This window comes from Bos grunniens, chromosome X, assembly GCF_055505025.1.
Source record: "Bos grunniens cultivar Pamir isolate PY7600 chromosome X, Bosgru_T2T1.0, whole genome shotgun sequence".
NCBI classification, from domain to species: domain Eukaryota; kingdom Metazoa; phylum Chordata; class Mammalia; order Artiodactyla; family Bovidae; genus Bos; species Bos grunniens.
The window spans coordinates 90,752,552-90,764,619 of NC_141194.1; the positions used below are offsets into that span (position 1 = coordinate 90,752,552).

At 41.2% G+C, this 12,068-nt stretch overlaps 1 long non-coding RNA gene across 1 annotated transcript in view; it reads left to right on the forward strand.

Annotated features, from left to right (window-relative positions):
* LOC147340900 (uncharacterized) overlaps positions 1-12,068 on the forward strand; it is a 55,782-nt gene that overhangs the window by 28,972 nt on the left and 14,742 nt on the right. The window lies entirely within an intron of this gene.

Genomic DNA, 12,068 nt, shown 5'->3' on the forward strand with positions numbered 1-12,068 from the left:
CAGCTTCATGTAAGTCTGCAAGTCTCTCTGGCCCTGATATGAGAAGACAAAGTCTTGGTTAGAGTAACAATGGATATTCTAATCCCTGAATAAAATTTTCATTATTGAAATTCTTCTTTTGATTACTTAGATGATTTTTTTTTGGCTCATATAACAACTGCTCTGTGAGGGTAAGTGGGAATAGGGAAACTTCTGAATAGTGTATCCTTATGTCACTCACAGAGAAGGCAATGGCATCCCACTCCAGTACTCTTGCCTGGAAAATCCCATGGATGGAGGGGCCTGGTGGGCTGCAGTCCATGGGGTCGCTTGGAGTTGGACATGACGGAGCGACTTCACTTTATTTTTTCACTTTCATGCATTGGAGAAGGAAATGGCAACCCACTCCAGTGTTCTTGCCTGGAGAATCCCAGGGACGGGGGAGCCTGGTGGGCTGCTGTCTATGGGGTCGCACAGAGTCAGACACGACTGAAGCGACTTAGCAGTAGCAGTAGTTATGTCACTCAGAGGGGAATTAACCTCCTTGATTCATTAGCACCTCTCAGAATAGTGCCCCATCCCCTACCAATTTGACATAACTAGGTATACAAGCAGCAAGAGAAGTGTTGGCAAGGGAACGTGAATCCCTCCAAAGATATACAGTCTCATGATTGAGCTGAACTGAGATTGAAAAACACAATCAACCTTCATTCCTAGGTCTGTGGTGGCATCTAAGATCAATCTCCAGGAGTCCTGTGTATCTGTGGAAGTCACCTGGAACAGCAGGCAGATGCCAATGGTTTGGGGTAGTTTTTTAAATCCCTCCTTTGCAGAGATGGTATTTGATCCATTGACATTTTCTTAGAGGTGAGGGCTGGAAAAGTCCTTGTGACTTCTGTTAGTGTGCCTATCCACAGGTTAGCAGCCAGAGGATGAGCTGGCAGACACGAGGGTGCCTGTAAATGAATCAGTGATATCCTGCTTCATCTGAAAACTCAAGTGAAATTCCATTTTGATGGATTCCTCTCTGGGCAGGAGTAAATTTTTCTTTTTTAAAAAATTAATTATTTTAATTGGAGGGTAATTTCTTTACAATATTGTGGTGGTTTTTGCCATACATCGACATGAATCACCCATGGGTGCACATGTGTCTCCCCATCCTGAACCTCCTCTCACCTCCCTCCCCAACCCATCCCTCTGGGTTGTCCTAGAGCACTGGCTTTGAGTGCCCTGCTTCATGCATCAAACTTGCACAGGTCATCTATTTTACATAGGGTAATATATATGTTTCAATGCTATTCTCTCAAATCATTCCACCCTCCCCTTCTTCCTAATGGTCCAAAAGTCTGTTCTTTATATCTGTGTCTCTTGCTGTCTTGTGTATAGGATCGTTATTACCATCTTTCTAAATTCTACATATATGCATTTTTTTTGCTTTATTTATTTTTATTTTTAATATAAATTTATTTATTTTAATTGGAGGTTAATTACTTTACAATATTTTAGTGGTTTTGCCATACACTGACATCAGTCTGCCACAGGTGTACATCTGTTCCCCATCCTGAACTCCCCTCCCACCTCCCTCCCCATCCCATCCCTCTGGGTCATCCCAGTGCACCAGCCCCAAGCACCCTGTCTCATGCATCAAACCTGGACTGGCGATTCATTACACATATGATAATATACATGTTTCAATGCCATTCTCCCAAATCATCCTACCCTCGCCCTCTCCCACAGAGTCCAAAAGACTGTTCTATACATCTGTGTTTCTTTTGCTGTCTTGCATATAGGGTTATCGTTACCATCTTTCTGCTGCTGCTGCTGCTGCTGCTGCTGCTGCTGCTGCTGCTAAGTCGCTTCAGTCATGTCCGACTCTGCGTGACCCCAGAGATGACAGCCCACCAGGCTCCTCTGTCCATGGTATTTGCCAGGCAAGAGTACTGGAGTGGGTTGCCATTTCCTTCTCCAATGCATGAAAGTGAAAAGTGAAAGTGAAGTCACTCAGTCATGTCCGACTCCTAGCAACCCCATGGACTGCAGCTTACCAGGGTCCTCCATCCATGGGATTTGCCAGGCAAGAGTACTGGAGGGGGTTGCCATTGCCTTCTCTGACCATCTTTCTAAATTCCATATATATGCGTTAGTATACTGTATTGGTGTTTTTCTTTCTGGCTTACTTCACTCTGTATAATAGGCTCCAGTTTCATCCACCTCATTAGAACTGATTCAAATGCATTCTTTTTAATGGCTGAATAATATTCCATTGTGTATATGTACCACAGCTTTCTTATCCATTCGTCTGCCAATGTACATCTAGGTTGCTTCCATGTCCTGGCTATTATAAACAGTGCTGCAATGAACACTGGGGTACACGTGTATCTTTCAATTCTTGTTTCCTTGGAGTGTATGCCCAGTAGTGTGATTGCTGGGTCATATGGCAGTTCTATTTCCAGTTTTTAAAGGAATCTCCACACTGTTCTCCATAGTGGCTGTACTAGTCTGCATTCCCACCAACAGTATAAGAGGGTTCCCTTTTCTCCACACCCTCTCCAGCATTTATTGCTTGTAGACTTTTGGATCGCAACCATTCTGACTGGTGTGAAATGGTACCTCATTGTGGTTTTGATTTGCATTTCTCTGATAATGAGTGATGTTGAGCATCGTTTCATGTGTTTGTTAGCCATCTGTATGTCTTCTTTGAAGAAATGTCTGTTTAGTTCTTTGGCCCATTTTTTGATTGGGTCATTTATTTTTCTGGAATTGAGCTACAGGAGTTGCTTGTATATTTTTGAGATGAATTCTTTGTCAGTTGCTTCATCTGCTATTATTTTCTCCCATTCTGAAGGCTGTCTTTTCACCTTGCTTATAGTTTCCTTCGTTGTGCAAAAGCTTTTAAGTTTAATTAGATCCTGTTTGTTTATTTTTCCTTTTATTTCCATTAGTCTGGGAGGTGGGTCATAGAGGATCTTGCTGTGATTTATGTCAGAGAGTGTTTTGCCTATGTTTTCCTCTAGGAGTTTTATAGTTTCTGGTCTTACATTTAGATCTTTAATCCACTTTGATTTTATTTTTGTGTATGGTGTTAGAAAGTGTTCTAGTTTCATTCTTTTACAAGTGGTTGACCAGTTTTCCCAGCACCACTTGTTAAAGAGATTGTCTTTTCTCCATTGTATATTCTTGCCTCTTTTGTCAAAGATAAGGTGTCCATAGGTGCGTGGATATATGCATTAATATACTGTATTGTGTTTTTCTTTCTGACTTATTTCACTCTGTATAATAGATTCCAGTTTCATCCACCTCATTAGAACTGACTCAAATGTGTTCTTTTTTATGGCTGAGTAATATTCCATTGTGTATATGTACAACTTCCTTATCCATTTGTCTGCTGATGGACATCTGGGTTGCTTCCATGTCCCAACTATTGTAAACAGTGCTTCAATGAATGTGGGAGTACATGTCTCTTTCAATTCTTGTCTCCTCAGTGTGTATGCCCAGCAGTGGGATTGCTAGGTTGTATGGCAGTTCTATTTCCAGTTTTTTAAGGAAACTACACACTGTTCTCCATAGTGGCTGTACTAGTTTGCATTCCCACCAACAGTGTAAGAAAATTTCCTTTTTCCCACACCCTCTCCAGCATTTATTGTTTATAGACTTTTTGATGGCAGCCATTCTGACTGGCCTGAGATGGTACTTCATTGTGGTTTTGATTTGCATTTCTCTGATAATGAGTGATGTTGAGCATCTTTTCATGTGTTTCTTAGCCATCTGTATGTCTTCTTTGGAGAAATGTCTGTTTAGTTCTTTGGCCCACTTTTTGATTGGGTTGGTCATTTTTCTGGTATTCAGCTACATGAGCTGCTTGTACATTTTTGAGATGAATTCTTTGTCAGTTGTTTCAGTTGCTATTATTTTTTCCCATTCTGAAGGCTGCCTTTTCACCTTGCTTACAGTTTCCTTCATTTTGCAAAAGCTTTTAAGTTTAATAAGGTCCAATTTGTTTATTTTTGTTTTCATTTCCATTACTCTGGGAGGTGGGTCACAGAGGATCCTTCTGTGATTTATGTCAGAGAGTGTTCTGCCTATGTTTTCCTCTAGGAGTTTTATAGTTTCTGCTCTGACATTTAGATATTTAATCCACTTTGAGTTTATTTTTGTGTATGGTGTTAGAAACTGTTCTAGTTTCATTCTTTTACAAGTGGTTGACCAGTTTTCCCAGCAACACTTGTTAAAGGGATTGTCTTTTCTCCATTGTGTAGTTTTGCCTCCTTTGTCAAAGATAAGGTGTCCAGACATGAATGGCTTTATCTCTGGGCTTTCTATTCTGTTCCATTGATTTCTATTTCTGTCTTAGTACCAGTACTATACTGTCTTGATAACTGTGGCTTTGTAGTGGAGCCTGAAGTCAGGCAGGTTGATTCCTCCAGTTCCATTCTTCTTTCTCAAGATTGCTTTGGCTATTGGAGTTTTTTTGTGTATTTCCATGCAAATTGTGAAATTATTTGTTCTAGTTCTGAAAAATACTGTTGGTAGCTTGATAGGGGTTGTGCTGAATCTATAGATTGCTTTGGGTAGTATATTCATTTTCAATATATTGATTCTTCAAATCCACAGTGATGGTATATTTCTCCATCTATTTGTGTCATTTTTATTTTCTTTCATCAGTATTTTAGAGTTTCCTATATATAGATCTTTTGTTTCTTTAGGTAAATTTATTCATAAGCATTTTATTCTTTTCATTGTAATGGTGAATGTGATTGTTTCCTTAATTTCTCTTTATATTTTCTCATTGTTCGTGTATAGAAATGCAACGGATTTCTGTGTATCAATTTTATATCCTGCGACTTTACTCTATTCATTGATTCAGTTCAGTTCAGTTCAGTCACTCAGTCGTGTCCGACTCTTTGTGAACCCAAGAATCACATCACGCCAGGCCTCCCTGTCCATCACCAACTCACAGAGTTCACTCAAACTCATGTCCATCAAGTTGGTGATGCCATCCAGCCATCTTATCCTCTGTTGTCCCCTACTCCTCCTGCCTCCAATCCCTTCCAGCATCAAGGACTTTTCCAATTAGTCAACTCTTCACATGAGGTGGCCAAAGTATTGGAGTTTCAGCTTTAGCATCAGTCCTTCCAATGAATACCCAGGAATGATCTCCTTTAGAATGGACTAGTTGGATCTCCTTGCAGTCCAAGGGACTCTCAAGAGTCTTCTCCAACACTACGGTTCAAAAGCATCAATTCTTCGGTGCTCAGCTTTCTTCACAGTCCAACTCTCACATCCATACATGACCACTGGAAAAACCATAGCCTTGAGTAGACATACCTTTGTTGGCAAAGTAATATCTCTGCTTTTCAGTATGCTGTCTAAGTTGGTCATAACTTTTCTTCCAAGGATAAACGTCTTTTAATTTCATGGCTGAAGTTAACCATCTGCAGTGATTTTGGAGCCCAAAAATTAAAGTCTGACACTGTTTCCACTCTTTCCCCATCTATTTCCCATGAAGTGATGGAACCAGATGCCATGATCTTAGTTTTCTGAATGTTTAAGCCAACTTTTACACTATCCTCTTTCACTTTAATCAAGAGGCTTTTTAGTTTCTCTTCACTTTCTGACATAGGGTGGTGTCATCTGCATATCTGAGGTTACTGATATTTCTCCTGGCAATCTTGATTCCAGCTTGTGCTTCTTCCAGCCCAATATTTCTCATGATGTACTCTGCATATAAGTTAAATAAGCAGGGTGACAATATACATCCTTGACGTACTCCTTTTCCTATTTGGAACCAGTCTATTGTTCCATGTGCAGTTCTAACTGTTGCTTCCTGACCTGCATATAGGTTTCTCAAGAGGCAGGTCAGGTGGTCTGGTATTCCCATCTCTTTCAGAATTTTCCAGAGTTTGTTATGGTCCACACAGTCAAAGTTTTTGGCATAGTCAATAAAGCAGAAATATATGTTTTTCTGGAACTCTCTTGCTTTTTCGGTGATCCAGTGGATGTTGGCAATTTGATCTCTGGTTCCTCTGCCTTTTCTAAAACCAGCTTGAACATCTGGAAGTTCACGGTTCACGTACTGCTGAAGCCTGGCTTGGAGAATTTTGAGCATTACTTTACTAGCGTGTGAGATGAGTGCAATTGTGCAGTAGTTTGAGCATTCTTTGGGATTGCCTTTCTTTGGGATTGGAATGAAAACTGACCTTTTCCAGTCCTGTGGCCACTGCTGAGTTTTCCAAATTTGCTGGCATATTGAGTGCTGCACTTTCATAGCATCATCTTTCAGGATTTGGAATAGCTCAACTGGAATTCCATCACCCCCACTAGCTTTGTTCGTAGTGATGCTTCCTAAGGCCCACTTGACTTCACATTCCAGGATGTCTGGCTCCAGGTGAGTGATCACACCATCGTAATTATTTAGGTCATGAAGATCTTTTTTGTACAGTTCTTCTGTGTATTCTTGCCACCTCTTCTTAATACCGTCTGCTTCTGTTAGGTCCATACATTTTCTGTCCTTTATTGAGCCCATCTTTGCATGAAATGTTCCCTTGCTATCTCTAATTTTCTTGGAGCGATCTCTAGTCTTTCCATTCTGTTGTTTTCCTCTATTTCTTTGCATTGATCACTGAGGAAGGCTTTCTTATCTGTCCTGCTATTCTTTGGAACTCTACATTCAGATGCTTATATCTTTCCTTTTTACCCTTTGCTTTTCGCTTCTCTTCTTTTCACAGCTATTTGTAAGGCCTCCTCAGACAGCCATTTTGCTTTTTTGCATTTCTTTTCCATGGGGATGGTCTTGATCCCTGTCTCCTGTACAGTGTCATGAACCTCTGTCCATAGTTCATCAGGCACTCTTATCTATCAGATCTAGTCCCTTAAATCTGTTTCTCACTTCCACTGTATAATCATAAGGGATTTGATTTAGGTCATACTTGGGTGGTCTAGTGGTTTCCCCCACTTTCTTCAATGTAAGTCTAAATTTGGCAATAAGAAGCTCATGATCTGAGCCACAGTCAGCTCCCTGTCTTGTTTTTGCTGACTGTCTAGAGTTTCTCCATCTTTGGCTTCAAAGAATATAATCAATCTGATTTCGGTGTCGACCATCTGGTGATGTCCATGTGTAGAGTCTTCTCTTGTGTTGTTGGAAGAGGGTGTTTGCTATGACCAGTGCATTCTCTTAGCAGAACTCTATTAGCCTTTGCCCTGCTTCATTCTGTATTCCACGGCCAAATTTGCCTGTTACTCCAGGTGTTTCTTGACTTCCTACTTTTGCATTCCAGTCCCCTATAATGAAAAGGACATCTTTTTTGGGTGTTAGTTCTAGAAGGTCTTGTAGGTCTTCATAGAACCATTCAACTTCAGCTTCTTCAGTGTTATTGGCTGGGGCATAGGCTTGGATTACCGTGATATGGAATGGTTTGCCTTGGAAATGAACGGAGATCATTCTGTCGTTTTTGAGATGGCATCCAAGTACTACATTTTGGACTCTTTTGTTGACCATGATGGAAACTCCATTTCTTCTAATGGATTCCTGCCCACAGTAGTAGTCATCTGAGTTAAATTCACCCATTCCAGTCAATTTTATTTCGCTGATTTCTAGAATGTCGACATTCACTCTTGCCACCTCTTGTTTGACCACTTCCAATTTGCCTTGATTCATGGACCTGACATCCCAGGTTCCTATGCAATATTGCTCTTTACAGCAACAGACCTTGGTTCTATCAGCAGTCACATCCACAACTGGGTATTGTTTTTGTGTTGGCTCCATCCCTTCATTCTTTCTGGAGTTATTTCTCCACTGATCTCCAGTAGCATATTGGGCATCTACCGACCCGTGGAGTTCCCCTTTCAATATCCTATCATTCATTGAGGAGCTCTAGTAATTTTCTGGTGGTGTCTTTAGGGTTTTCTATGTAGAGGATCATCTGCAAACAGTGCGAGTTGTACTTCTTCTTTTCCAGTCTGGAATCCTTTTTTTTAAATTTCTTTTCTTTGATTGCTGTGGGCTAAAACTTCCAAAACTATGTTGAATATTAGTGGTGAGAGTGGGCACCCTTGCCTTGTTCCTGATTTTAGAGGAAATGTTTTCTATTTGTCACCATTGAGGATAATATTTGCTTTGGGTTTCTTTGAATATGGCTTTTATTGTGTTGAGTTATATTCCTTCTGTGCCTGCTTTCTGGAGGTTTTTTTTTTTTTATCATAAATGGGTGTTGAATTTTGTCAAAGGATTTCTCTGCATCTATTAAGATAATCATATGGTTTTTGTCTTTCAACTTGTTAATATGGTGTAACACATTGATTTGTGACTTTTGAAGAATCCTTGCATCCCTAGGATAAAGCCCACTTGGTCAAATGTATGATCTTTTTCATATGTTGTTGGATTCTGTTTGCTAGAATTTTGTTAATGATTTTTGCATCTATGTTCATCAGTGGTATTGGCCTGTAGTTTTCTTTTTTGTGGCATCTTTGTCTGGTTTTGGTATTAGGTTGATGGTAGCCTCATAGAAAGAGTTTGGGAGTTTACCTTCCTCTGCAATTTTTTGGAAGTGTTTGAGTAGGATAGATTCTGGCCCTTCTCTAAATTTTTGGTAGAATTCAGCTGTGAAGCCATCTGGTCCTTGGCTTTTGTTTGTTGGAAGATTTTTTATTACATTTTCAATTTCCGTGCTTGTGATGTGTCTGTTAAGATATTCTATTTCTTCTTGTTTCAGTTTTGGAATGTTATACTTTTCTAAGAATTCGTCCATTTCTTCCAAGTTGTCCATTTTATTGGCATATAATTGCTCATTGTAGTCTCTTATGATCTTTTGTATTTCCATGTTGTCTGTTGCAATAATCTCCATCTTCATTTCTAATTTTATTTATTTGATTCTTCTGGCCTGAAGGGTTTCTATTGAAAGATCAGCTGTTATCCTTATGGGGATCCCCCTGAGTGTTATTTGTTGCTTTTCCCTTGCTGCTTTTAGTGTTTGCTCTAAGTTTTTAATATTTTTTTAGTTTGATTAATATGTGTCTTGGGGTGTTTTGCCTTGAGTTAACCTTTTTGGGATGCTCTGGTTTTCTTGGAGTTGAGTGGCTATTTCCTTCCCCATTTTAGGGAAGTTTGCAACTATTATCTCCTCAAGTATTTTCTAATTCCTTTTCTTTCTGTCTTCTTATGGGACACCTATGATTCGAATGTTGGGGTGATTAACCTTGTCCCAGAGTCTTTGAAGTTGTCCTCATTTAATTCTTTTTTCTTTTTTCCTTTCTGTTTCATTTATTTCCACCATTCTATCTTCCACCTCACTTATCCTCTCTTCTGCCTCAGTCATTCTACTGTTGTTTCCCTCCAGAGTGCTTTTAATCTCAGTTATTACATTGTTCATTATTGATCAACTCTTCTTTATTTTTTCAGGTCCTTGTTAAATATTTCTTGCATCTTCTCAATCCTTGTCTCTAGTCTATCTGTAACTCCATTTTGTTTTCAAAATTTTGGATCATCTTTACTATTATTATTCTGAAGTGTTTTTCAGGTAGACTCCCTATCTCCTCTTCTTTTGTTTGGTTTGGTGGGTTTTTTAATCACATTCCCTCACCTGCTGAATATTTCTCTGCCTTTTCATTTTGTTTAGATTGCTGTGTTTGAGGTGCCGTTTCTGCAGGCCAACAGGTTGTTGTTCCTCTTAATTGTGGATTCTGCTCCCTGTGGGTGGGGTTGGGCCAGTGGCTTGTCAAGGTTTCCTGGTTTGGGGAACTTGTGTCTGTGTTCTGGTGGGTAGAGCTGGATATCTTCTCTCTAGAGTGCAATGAGGTGTCTGGTAGTGAGTTTTGGGGTATCTATGGGCTTGACATGGCTTTGGGCAGCCCATCTTTTAATGCTTAAGGTTGTGTTCCTGTTTTGCTGGAGAATTAGCGTGGTGTATCTTGCACTGGAACTTGACTCTTCAGTGGAGCTTAGTTTCAGTGTAGGTATGGAGACTTTTGGGTTAGCTCTTGTCTATTAATGTTCCCTGGAATAAGGAGTTCTATGATGTTCTAAAGTTCTGGAGTTAAGACTCCTGCCTCTAGATTTCAGTCCTTCTCTTACAGTAGCCTAAATACTTCTCTATCCATATACCACAGAAGATGAAACCTTTAGGCTGATGGTGAAACAACTCTCCACAGCCAGGAACTGTGGAGCCAACAACAGCCAACTCCACAGCCAACAACTCTCCATACCCAGAGAGACTGACAGAGTTATATGAAGAAGAGAAGGAGGAAGGAGGTAGAGGTCACTCGGAGGAGAAAAGGGAGTGTCAAGAGGGGAGAGAGCAATCAAGCCAGTAATCAAATCCCTACGTGAAAATGGATACTGAAGATTAGATTCTTAAAGGTACAAAATTGATTACAAATATAAAAAAGCAAATATTAAAAACCTAGAGTAGAGGCTCTGACAAATACAATATAAAAAATGTAAAACAAAATCGATCACAAAAATTAAAAAAATATATATGGAATTTGTTTTTAAAAATAGGGTTTTTTTTTTTGAAAGGTAATAGTAGGCTATAAAAGTGAAAGGTAAGAGTCATAAAGAACTAAAATTTTAAAAATTTTAAAAGGTGATAATAGTAAAAATATAGCTAGGAGTTTTTCAGGAGCTGTTGTGGGCAGTATGGGGTCAGTTCTGTGTCAGTCCCTTCTTCTGGCTTGTACTTATTCTCAAGGTCTATAGCTGCCCCTCAAATACACAGTCTTAGCAATAATTGCAGGGTTTTATTCTGTTGTCCGTCACTTCTGAGGTGGTTCCCCTTTCTTTGTTTATTTTGCCTTTCCCTGTTTGCAAGTCTCTTCAGTGTCTAATTTCTGTCTTGACAAGAGTGGGCCAAGGCTCACTTGTTCGATTGTGCTGTGGAGAGGGAGGGACACTGCAAACAAACACCACTGGCGTGTGTGGGGAGTGCTCGCAGTGGATGGGCCACACTGGGCTGGCCACAGCCCACGGTGATGTGTACTTCCCAGGTCCACCCTGCTCAGCCTCCAGGGTGCTCTGCAAGGGCACTGTCCTAGGTGAGCCCTGCGTTTTGAGCACTTCCCAGGTCTAAGCCTCTCAGATTCTTGGGTGCTCTGCAAGGTCACAGACTCACATGGGCTGTGCGTTTTGTGCCCTTCCCAGGTCCAAGCTGCTCAACTGACTGGGTGCTTGGCAAGTGGAGTGTCCCAGGTGGGCCATGCATATTATACACCTCCATGGTCCAGGCTGCTTGGTTTCCCCTATATGCTGTGAGGGCACAGTCCCAGGTTTGATGTATATCTCCTCTGGGGAGCTTACCTCAGGCTGTGACACTACTGGCAGATGTGAACCACCCAAGATCCCAGGAAGATGTGGTAAGCAACTGGCAGCCTGCTTAGTTTGCTGGAGGATGTGATCTCTGGGGCCAGTATTGCAGCCACTCCTTGACTTCCAGCTCTGGCTGTCATATACATGCCTCTCTGCCTCCAGGGAGGTAGGGCCCTAAACGGCAGCCATCTTGCTCTCCTCTGGTATTCGTTAGGGGCACAATCTTTTGTTCTTTGAGGGCTCCAGGGGTCACCATGCAGGATTAGAGTCTTTAGCGGGAAAGGTCCTTTTTTTTTTCTTTTTGGCGATCCCATGGTTTGGGGGTTGCTATGTCACTTTAGCTCCCTTAGATTGTCCTCAAGCCCAGTCCTTACCCTAGGGACCGACGATGCAGCCTGCACCTCCTTGCCCAGCCCTACTTGCTGCTGGGCAGACGCACAGTATCTGGGCCACTTCTCCACTGGCAGTTGCGGTTTGGTGTGTATTCTGTGTGCTTCCCCTGCCACCCCCCCTCCAGTTATGTTGCCTTCTGAGATTCCAAAGATCCTCACAGACACGCCTGTGAGAGGGTTTCCTATTGTGTGGAAACGTCTCCTTGTTCATGACTCCCTCACCAGGACGGGTCTCCATCCCTAATCTTTTGTCTCAGTTTTCATCTCTTATATTTTGTCCTACCTCCTTTTGAGACTTCCCTGGTGGCTCAGATGGTAAAGCATCTGCCTACAATGCGGGAGACCCAGGTTCAATCTCTGGGTGGGGAAGACCTCTTGGAGAAGGAAATGTCAACCCACTC